This window comes from Melospiza melodia, chromosome 17 (assembly GCF_035770615.1).
Source record: "Melospiza melodia melodia isolate bMelMel2 chromosome 17, bMelMel2.pri, whole genome shotgun sequence".
In the NCBI taxonomy this organism is placed as follows: Eukaryota; Metazoa; Chordata; class Aves; order Passeriformes; family Passerellidae; genus Melospiza; species Melospiza melodia.
Window position 1 is genome coordinate 15,565,201 of NC_086210.1, and position 11,056 is coordinate 15,576,256.

Sequence of the window (11,056 nt, forward strand, 5' to 3'; positions counted from 1 at the left end):
CACGGGGTAGACCTGGTGTCCCGCCGGCCACGGGGTAGACCTGGTGTCTCGCCGGACCCGGGGTAGACCTGGTGTCCCCGGCCACGTGGTAGACCTGGTGTCCCGCCGGACACGGGTAGACCTGGTGTCCCCGGCCACGGGGTAGACCTGGTGTCACGCCGGCCCCGGGTTAGACCTGGTGTACCGCCGTCCCCGTGGTAGACCTGGTGTCCCGGCCCCCGGGGTAGACCTGGTTTCCAAGGCCACGGGGTAGACCTGGTGTCCCGCGGCCCGGGGTAGACCTGGTGTCCCGGGCGGTGGGGTAGACCTGGTGTCCCGCCGGCCGCGGGGTAGACTTGGTTTCCCGGGCGGCGGGGTAGACCTGGTGTCCCCCGGCCCGGGGTAGACCTGGTGTCCCGCCGGCACGGAGTAGACGTGGTGTCCCCGGCCACGGGGTAGACCTGGTGTCCCGCCGGATCCGGGGTAGACCTGGTGTCCCCGGCCACGGGGTAGACCTGGTGTCCCGCCGGTCCCGGGGTAGAGCAGGTGTCCCCTCCACGGGGTAGACCTGGTGTCCCGCCGGATCCGGGGTAGACCTGGTGTCCCGGACTCCGGGGTAGACCTGGTGTCCCCGGCCACGGGGTAGACCTGGTGTCCCGCCGCATACGGAGTAGACCTGGTTTCCCCGGCCACGGGGTAGACCTGGTGTCCGGCCGGACCCGGGGTAGACCTGGTGTCCCCGGCCACGGGGTAGACCTGGTGTCCCGCCGGCACCGGGGTAGACCTGGTGTACCGGGCGGCGGGGTAGACCTGGTGTCCCGCCGGATCCGGGGTAGACCTGGTGTCCCGGGCTCCGTGGTACACCTGGTGTCCGCGACAACGGGGTAGACCTGGTTTCCCGCCGGCCCCGGGGTAGACCTGGTGTCCCCGGCCACGGGGTAGACCTGGTGTCCCGCCGGATCCGGGGTAGACCTGGTGTCCCCGGCCACGGGGTAGACCTGGTGTCCCGCCGGATACGGGGTAGACCTGGTGTCCCCGGCAACGGGGTAGACCTGGTGTCCCGCCGGCCCCGGGGTAGATCTGGTGTCCTCGGGCACGGGGTAGACCTGGTGTCCCGGGCGGCGGGGTAGACCTGGTGTCCCGGGCGGCGGGGTAGACCTGGTTTCCCGCGGCCCGGGGTAGACCTGGTGTCCCGGGCGGCGGGGTAGACCTGGTGTCCCGGGCGGCGGGGTAGACCTGTTGTGCAAGGCCCAGGGGTAGACCTGGTTTCCCGGGCGGCGGGGTAGACCTGGTGTCACGCGGCCCGGGGTAGACCTGGTGTCCCGGGCCCCGGGGTAGACCTGGTTTCCCGGGCGGCGGGGTAGACCTGGTGTCCCTCCGGCCCCGGGTTAGACCTGGTGTCCCGCCGGCCACGGGGTAGACCTGGGGTCCCGGGCGGGGGGGGAGACCTGGTCTCCCGCGGCCCGGGGTAGACCTGGTGTCCCAGACGGCGGGATAGACCTGGTGTCGCGCCGGCCCCGTGGTAGACCTGGTGTCCCCGGCCACGAGGTAGACCTGGTGTCCCGCCGGCCCCGGGGTAGACCTGGTGTCCCCGGCCACGGGGTAGACCTGGTTTCCCGCCGGACCCGGGGTAGACCTGGTGTCCCCGGCCACGGGGTAGACCTGGTGTCCCGCCGGCCCCGTGGTAGACCTGGTGTCCCCGGCCACGAGGTAGACCTGGTGTCCCGCCGGACCCGCGGTAGACCTCGTGTCCCGGTCTCCGGGTTAGACCTGGTGTCCCCGGCCACGGGGTAGACCTGGTGTCCCGCCGGATTCGGGGTAGACCTGGTGTCCCGGGCTCCGGGGTAGACCTGGTCTCCCCGGCCAAGGGGTAGACCTGGTGTCCCGCCGGACACGGGGTAGGCCTGGTGCCCACGGCCACGGGGTAGACCTGGTGTCCCGCCGCCCCGGGTTAGACCTGGTGTACCGCCGTCCCCGTGCTAGACCTGGTGTCCCGGCCCCCGGGGTAGACCTGGTGTCCAAGGCCACGGGGTAGACCTGGTGTCCCGGGCCACGGGGTAGACCTGGTGTCCCCGGCCACGGGGCAGACCTGGTGTCCCGCCGGCCACGGGGTAGACCTGGTGTCCCGCCGTTCCCAGGGTAGACCTGGTGTCCCGGCCACGTGGTAGACCTGGTGTCCCGCCGCATCCGGGGTAGACCTGGTGTCCCCGGCCACGGGGTAGCCCTGGTGTCCCGCCGGACCCGGGGTAGACCTGGTATCCCGCCGCATTCGGGGTAGACCTGGTGTACCCGGCCACGGGGTAGACCTGGTGTCCCGCCGGACCCGGGGGAGACCTGGTGTCCCTGGCCACGGGGTAGACCTGGTGTCCCCGGCCACGGGGTAGACCTGGTGTCCCGGGCGGCGGGGTAGACCTGGTGTCCCGCGGCCCGGGGAAGACCTGGTGTCCCGGGCGGCGGGGTAGACCTGGTGTCCCGGGCCCCGGGGTAGACCTGGTGTCCAAGGCCCCGGGGATAGACCTGTTGTCCCGGGATCCAGGGTAGACCTGGTGTCCCGGGCCCCGGGGTAGACCTGGTGTCACGACGCATCCGGGGTAGACCTGGTGTCCCGCCGGACCCGGGGTAGACATGGTGTCCCCGGCCACGGGGTAGACCTGGTGTCCCGCCGGCACCGGGGTAGACCTGGTGTCCCCGGCCACGGGGTAGACCTGGTGTCCCGCCGGACACGGGGTAGACCTGGTGTCCCTGGCCACGGGGTAGGCCTGGTGTCCCGCCGGACCCGGGGTAGACCTGGTGTCACCGCCCACGGGGTAGACCTGGTGTCCCGCCGGCCCCGGGGTAGACCTGGTGTACCCGGCCACGGGGTAGACCTGGTGTCCCGCCGCATCCGGGGTAGACCTGGTGTCCCGGGATCCGGGGTAGACCTGGTGTCCCTGGCCACGGGGTAGACCTGGTGTCCCGCCGGCCCCGGGGTAGATCTGGTGTCCTCTTCCACGGGGTAGACCTGGTGTCCGGGCGGCGGGGTAGACCTGGTGTCCCGGGCGGCGGGGTAGACCTGGTGTCCCGCGGCCCGGGGTAGACCTGGTGTCCCGTGCGGCGGGGTAGACCTGGTGTCCCGGGCGGCGGGGTAGACCTGTTGTCCAAGGCCCAGGGGTAGACCTGGTGTACCGGGCGGCGGGGTAGACCTGGTGTCCCGCGGCCCGGGGTAGACCTGGTGTCCCGGGCCCCGGGGTAGACCTGGTGTCCCGGGCGGCGGGGTAGACCTGGTGTCCCGCCGGCCCCGGGTTAGACCTGGTGTCCCGGGCCCCGGTGTAGACCTTGTTTCCCCGAACACGGGGTAGACCTGGTGTCCCGCCGGCCACGGGGTAGACCTGGTGTCTCGCCGGACCCGGGGTAGACCTGGTGTCCCCGGCCACGTGGTAGACCTGGTGTCCCGCCGGACACGGGTAGACCTGGTGTCCCCGGCCACGGGGTAGACCTGGTGTCACGCCGGCCCCGGGTTAGACCTGGTGTACCGCCGTCCCCGTGGTAGACCTGGTGTCCCGGCCCCCGGGGTAGACCTGGTTTCCAAGGCCACGGGGTAGACCTGGTGTCCCGCGGCCCGGGGTAGACCTGGTGTCCCGGGCGGTGGGGTAGACCTGGTGTCCGGCCGGCCGCGGGGTAGACTTGGTTTCCCGGGCGGCGGGGTAGACCTGGTGTCCCCCGGCCCGGGGTAGACCTGGTGTCCCGCCGGCACGGAGTAGACGTGGTGTCCCCGGCCACGGGGTAGACCTGGTGTCCCGCCGGTCCCGGGGTAGAGCAGGTGTCCCCTCCACGGGGTAGACCTGGTGTCCCGCCGGATCCGGGGTAGACCTGGTGTCCCGGACTCCGGGGTAGACCTGGTGTCCCCGGCCACGGGGTAGACCTGGTGTCCCGCCGCATACGGAGTAGACCTGGTTTCCCCGGCCACGGGGTAGACCTGGTGTCCGGCCGGACCCGGGGTAGACCTGGTGTCCCCGGCCACGGGGTAGACCTGGTGTCCCGCCGGCACCGGGGTAGACCTGGTGTACCGGGCGGCGGGGTAGACCTGGTGTCCCGCCGGATCCGGGGTAGACCTGGTGTCCCGGGCTCCGTGGTACACCTGGTGTCCGCGACAACGGGGTAGACCTGGTTTCCCGCCGGACACGGGGTAGACCTGGTGTCCCCGGCCACGGGGTAGACCTGGTGTCCCGCCGGCCCCGTGGTAGACCTGGTGTCCCGCCGCATTCGGGGCAGACCTGGTGTCCCGCCGGCCCCGTGGTAGACCTGGTGTCCCGCCGCATTCGGGGTAGACCTGGTGTACCCGGCCACGGGGTAGACCTGGTGTCCCGCCGGACCCGGGGTAGACCTGGTATCCCGTCGCATTCGGGGTAGACCTGGTGTACCCGGCCACGGGGTAGACCTGGTGTCCCGCCGGACCCGGGGTAGACCTGGTGTCCCTGGCCACGGGGTAGACCTGGTGTCCCCGGCCACGGGGTAGACCTGGTGTCCCGCCGGTCCCGGGGTAGAGCTGGTGTCCCAGTCCACGGGGTAGACCTGGTGTCCCGCCGGATCCGGGGTAGACATGGTGTCCCGGGCTCCGGGGTAGACCTGGTGTCCCCGGCCACGGGGTAGACCTGGTGTCCCTGGCCACGGGGTAGACCTGGTGTCCCGCCGGCACCGGGGTAGACCTGGTGTACCGGGCGGCGGGGTAGACCTGGTGTCCCGCCGGATCCGGGGTAGACCTGGTGTCCCGGGCTCCGGGGTACACCTGGTGTCCGCGACAACGGGGTAGACCTGGTTTCCCGCCGGACACGGGGTAGACCTGGTGTCCCCGGCCACGGGGTAGACCTGGTGTCCCGCCGGCCCCGGGGTAGACCTGGTGTCCCGCCGGCCCCGTGGTAGACCTGGTGTCCCGCCGCATTCGGGGTAGACCTGGTGTCCCGCCGGCCCCGTGGTAGACCTGGTGTCCCGCCGCATTCGGGGTAGACCTGGTGTACCCGGCCACGGGGTAGACCTGGTGTCCCGCCGGACACGGGGTAGACCTGGTATCCCGCCGCATTCGGGGTAGACCTGGTGTACCCGGCCACGGGGTAGACCTGGTGTCCCGCCGGACCCGGGGTAGACCTGGTGTCCCTGGCCACGGGGTAGACCTGGTGTCCACGGCCACGGGGTAGACCTGGTTTCCCGGGCGGCGGGGTAGACCTGGTGTCCCGCCGCATCCGGGGTAGACCTGGTGTCACGGGCGGCGGGGTAGACCTGGTGTCCCGGGCCCCGGGGTAGACCTGGTGCCAAGGCCCCGGGGTAGACCTGGTTTCCCGCCGCATCCGGGGTAGACCTGGTGTCCCCGGCCACGGGGTAGCCCTGGTTTCCCGCCGGACCCGGGGTAGACCAGGTATCCCGCCGCATTCGGGGTAGACCTGGTGTACCCGGCCACGGGGTAGACCTGGTGTCCCGCCGGACCCGGGGTAGACCTGGTGTCCCTGGCCACGGGGTAGACCTGGTGTCCCCGGCCACGCGGTAGACCTGGTGTCCCGGGCGGCGGGGTAGACCTGGTGTCCCGCGGCCCGGGGTAGACCTGGTGTCCCGGGCGGCGGGGTAGACCTGGTGTCCCGGTCCCCGGGGTAGACCTGGTGTCCAAGGCCCCGGGGTAGACCTGTTGTCCCGGGATCCAGGGTAGACCTGGTGTCCCGGGCCCCGGGGTAGACCTGGTGTCCCGACGCATCCGGGGTAGACCTGGTGTCCCGCCGGACCCGGGGTAGACCTGGTGTCCCCGGCCACGGGGTAGACCTGGTGTCCCGCCGGCACCGGGGTAGACCTGGTGTCCCCGGCCACGGGGTAGACCTGGTGTCCTGCCGGACACGGGGTAGACCTGGTGTCCCTGGCCACGGGGTAGACCTGGTGTCCCGCCGGATCCGGGGTAGACCTGGTGTCACCGTCCACGGGGTAGACCTGGTGTCCCGCCGGCCACGGGGTAGACCTGGTTTCCCCGGCCACGGGGTAGACCTGGTGTCCCGCCGCATTCGGGGTAGACCTGGTGTCCCGGGATCCGGGGTAGACCTGGTGTCCCTGGCCACGGGGTAGACCTGGTGTACCGCCGGCCCCGGGGTAGATCGGGTGTCCTCTTCCACGGGGTAGACCTGGTGTCCCGGGCGGCGGGGTAGACCTGGTGTCCCGGGAAGCGGGGTAGACCTGGTGTCCCGCGGCCCGGGGTAGACCTGGTGTCCCGTGCGGCGGGGTAGACCTGGTGTCCCGGGCGGCGGGGTAGACCTGTTGTCCAAGGCCCAGGGGTAGACCTGGTGTACCGGGCGGCGGATTAGACCTGGTGTCCCGGGCGGAGGGGTAGACCTGGTGTCCCGCCGGCACGGAGTAGACGTGGTGTCCCCGGCCACGGGGTAGACCTGGTGTCCCGCCGGATCCGGGGTAGACCTGGTGTCCCCGGCCACGGGGTAGACCTGGTGTCCCGCCGGTCCCGGGGTAGAGCAGGTGTCCCCGTCCACGGGGTAGACCTGGTGTCCCGCCGGATCCGGGGTAGACCTGGTGTCCCGGGCTCCGGGGTAGACCTGGTGTCCCCGGCCACGGGGTAGACCTGGTGTCCCGCCGCATCCGGAGTAGACCTGGTTTCCCCGGCCACGGGGTAGACCTGGTGTCCGGCCGGACCCGGGGTAGACCTGGTGTCCCCGGTCACGGGGTAGACCTGGTGTCCCGCCGGCACCGGGGTAGACCTGGTGTACCGGGCGGCGGGGTAGACCTGGTGTCCCGCCGGATCCGGGGTAGACCTGGAGTCCCGGGCTCCGTGGTACACCTGGTGTCCGCGACAACGGGGTAGACCTGGTTTCCCGCCGGACACGGGGTAGACCTGGTGTCCCCGGCCACGGGGTAGACCTGGTGTCCCGCCGGCCCCGTGGTAGACCTGGTGTCCCGCCGCATTCGGGGCAGACCTGGTGTCCCGCCGGCCCCGTGGTAGACCTGGTGTCCCGCCGCATTCGGGGTAGACCTGGTGTACCCGGCCACGGGGTAGACCTGGTGTCCCGCCGGACCCGGGGTAGACCTGGTATCCCGTCGCATTCGGGGTAGACCTGGTGTACCCGGCCACGGGGTAGACCTGGTGTCCCGCCGGACCCGGGGTAGACCTGGTGTCCCTGGCCACGGGGTAGACCTGGTGTCCCCGGCCACGGGGTAGACCTGGTGTCCCGCCGGTCCCGGGGTAGAGCTGGTGTCCCCGTCCACGGTGTAGACCTGGTGTCCCGCCGGATCCGGGGTAGACCTGGTGTCCCGGGCTCCGGGGTAGACCTGGTGTCCCCGGCCACGGGGTAGACCTGGTGTCCCGCCGCATTCGGGGTAGACCTGGTTTCCCCGGCCACGGGGTAGACCTGGTGTCCGGCCGGACCCGGGGTAGACCTGGTGTCCCCGGCCACGGGGTAGACCTGGTGTCCCGCCGGCACCGGGGTAGACCTGGTGTACCGGGCGGCGGGGTAGACCTGGTGTCCCGCCGGATCCGGGGTAGACCTGGTGTCCCGGGCTCCGGGGTACACCTGGTGTCCGCGACAACGGGGTAGACCTGGTTTCCCGCCGGACACGGGGTAGACCTGGTGTCCCCGGCCACGGGGTAGACCTGGTGTCCCGCCGGCCCCGGGGTAGACCTGGTGTCCCGCCGGCCCCGTGGTAGACCTGGTGTCCCGCCGCATTCGGGGTAGACCTGGTGTCCCGCCGGCCCCGTGGTAGACCTGGTGTCCCGCCGCATTCGGGGTAGACCTGGTGTACCCGGCCACGGGGTAGACCTGGTGTCCCGCCGGACACGGGGTAGACCTGGTATCCCGCCGCATTCGGGTTAGACCTGGTGTACCCGGCCACGGGGTAGACCTGGTGTCCCGCCGGACCCGGGGTAGACCTGGTGTCCCTGGCCACGGGGTAGACCTGGTGTCCCCGGCCACGGGGTAGACCTGGTTTCCCGGGCGGCGGGGTAGACCTGGTGTCCCGCCGCATCCGGGGTAGACCTGGTGTCACGGGCGGCGGGGTAGACCTGGTGTCCCGGGCCCCGGGGTAGACCTGGTGCCAAGGCCCCGGGGTAGCCCTGGTTTCCCGCCGCATCCGGGGTAGACATGGTGTCCCCGGCCACGGGGTAGCCCTGGTTTCCCGCCGGACCCGGGGTAGACCAGGTATCCCGCCGCATTCGTGGTAGACCTGGTGTACCCGGCCACGGGGTAGACCTGGTGTCCCGCCGGACCCGGGGTAGACCTGGTGTCCCTGGCCACGGGGTAGACCTGGTGTCCCCGGCCACGGGGTAGACCTGGTGTCCCGGGCGGCGGGGTAGACCTGGTGTCCCGCGGCCCGGGGTAGACCTGGTGTCCCGGGCGGCGGGGTAGACCTGGTGTCCCGGGCCCCGGGGTAGACCTGGTGTCCAAGGCCCCGGAGTAGACCTGTTGTCCCGGGATCCAGGGTAGACCTGGTGTCCCGGGCCCCGGGGTAGACCTGGTGTCCCGACGCATCCGGGGTAGACCTGGTGTCCCGCCGGACCCGGGGTAGACCTGGTGTCCCCGGCCACGGGGTAGACCTGGTGACCCGCCGGCACCGGGGTAGACCTGGTGTCCCCGGCCACGGGGTAGACCTGGTGTCCTGCCGGACACGGGGTAGACCTGGTGTCCCTGGCCACGGGGTAGACCTGGTGTCCCGCCGGACCCGGGGTAGACCTGGTGTCACCGTCCACGGGGTAGACCTGGTGTCCCGCCGGCCCCGGGGTAGACCTGGTGTCCCCGGCCACGGGGTAGACCTGGTGTCCCGCCGCATTCGGGGTAGACCTGGTGTCCCGGGATCCGGGGTAGACCTGGTGTCCCTGGCCACGGGGTAGACCTGGTGTCCCGCCGGCCCCGGGGTAGATCTGGTGTCCTCTTCCACGGGGTAGACCTGGTGTCCCGGGCGGCGGGGTAGACCTGGTGTCCCGGGAAGCGGGGTAGACCTGGTGTCCCGCGGCCCGGGGTAGACCTGGTGTCCCGTGCGGCGGGGTAGACCTGGTGTCCCGGGCGGCGGGGTAGACCTGTTGTCCAAGGCCCAGGGGTAGACCTGGTGTACCGGGCGGCGGGGTAGACCTGGTGTCCCGCGACCCGGGGTAGACCTGGTGTCCCGGGCCCAGGGGTAGACCTGGTGTCCCGGGCGGAGGGGTAGACCTGGTGTCCCGCCGGACCCGGGTTAGACCTGGTGTCCCGGGCCCCGGGGTAGACCTTGTTTCCCCGGCCACGGGGTAGACGTGGTGTCCCGCCGGCCACGGGGTAGACCTGGTGTCTCGCCGGACCCGGGGTAGACCTGGTGTCCCCGGCCACGTGGTAGACCTGGTGTCCCGCCGGACACGGGGTAGACCTGGTGTCCCCGGCCACGGGGTAGACCTGGTGTCCCGCCGGCCCCGGGTTAGACCTGGTGTACCGCCGTCCCCGTGGTAGACCTGTTGTCCCGGCCCCCGGGGTAGACCTGGTGTCCAAGGCCACGGGGTAGACCTGGTTTCCCGGGCCCCGGGGTAGACCTGGTGTCCCCGGCCACGGGGTAGACCTGGTGTCCCGCCGGCCACGTGGTAGACCTGGTGTCCCGCCGGACCCAGGGTAGACCTGGTGTCCCCGGCCACGTGGTAGACCTGGTGTCCCGCCGCATCCGGGGTAGACCTGGTGTCCCCGGCCACGGGGTAGACCTGGTGTCCCGCCGGACCCGTGGTAGACCTGGTATCCCGCCGCATTCGGGGTAGACCTGGTGTACCCGGCCACGGGGTAGACCTGGTGTCCCGCCAGACCCGGGGTAGACCTGGTGTCCCTGGCCACGGGGTAGACCTGGTGTCCCCGGCCACGGGGTAGACCTGGTGTCCCGGGCGGCGGGGTAGACCTGGTGTCCCGCGGCCCGGGGAAGACCTGGTGTCCCGGGCGGCGGGGTAGACCTGGTGTCCCGCGGCCCGGGGTACACCTGGTGTCCCGGGCCCCGGGATAGACCTGGTGTCCCGGGCGGCGGGGTAGACCTGGTGTCCCGCCGGCCCCGCGTTAGACCTGGTGTCCCGCAGGCCCCGGGGTAGACCTGGTCTCCCGGGCGGCGGGGTAGACCTGGTGTCCCGCGGCCCGGGGTAGACCTGGTGTCCCGGGCGGTGGGGTAGACCTGGTTTCGCGCCGGCCGCGGGGTAGACCTGGTTTCCCGGGCGGCGGGGTAGACCTGGTGGCCCCCGGCCCGGGGTAGACCTGGTGTCTTGCCGGCCTGGGGTAGACGTGGTGTCCCCGTCCACGGGTTAGACCTGGTGTCCCGCCGGATCCGGGGTAGACCTGGTGTCCCCGGCCACGGGGTAGACCTGGTGTCCCGCCGGTCCCGGGGTAGAGCTGGTGTCCCCGTCCACGGGGTAGACCTGGTGTCCGGCCGGACCCGGGGTAGACCTGGTGTCCCCGGCCACGGGGTAGACCTGGTGTCCCGCCGGCCCCGGGTAGACCTGGTGTACCGGGCGGCGGGGTAGACCTGGTGTCCCGCCGGATCCGGGGTAGACCTGGTGTCCCGGGCTCCGGGGTACACCTGGTGTCCGCGACCACGGGGTAGACCTGGTTTCCCGCCGGACACGGGGTAGACCTGGTGTCCCCGGCCACGGGGTAGACCTGGTGTCCCGCCGGCCCCGGGGTAGACCTGGTGTCCCGCCGGCCCCGTGGTAGACCTGGTGTCCCGCCGCATTCGGGGTAGACCTGGTGTACCCGGCCACGGGGTAGACCTGGTGTCCCGGGCGCCGGGGTAGACCTGGTGTCCCTGGCCACGGGGTAGACCTGGTGTCCCCGGCTACGGGGTAGACCTGGTGTCCCGGGCGGCGGGGTAGACCTGGTGTCCCGCGGCCCGTGGTAGACCTGGTGTCACGGGCGGCGGGGTAGACCTGGTGTCCCGGGCCCCGGGGTAGACCTGGTGCCAAGGCCCCGGGGTAGACCTGGTGTCCCGGGCCCCAGGGTAGACCTGGTGTCCCGGGCCCCGGGGTAGACCTGGTGTCCCGACGCATCCGGGGTAGACCTGGTGTCCCGCCGGACCCGGGGTAGACCTGGTGTCCCTGGCCACGGGGTAGACCTGGTGTCCCGCCGGACCCGGG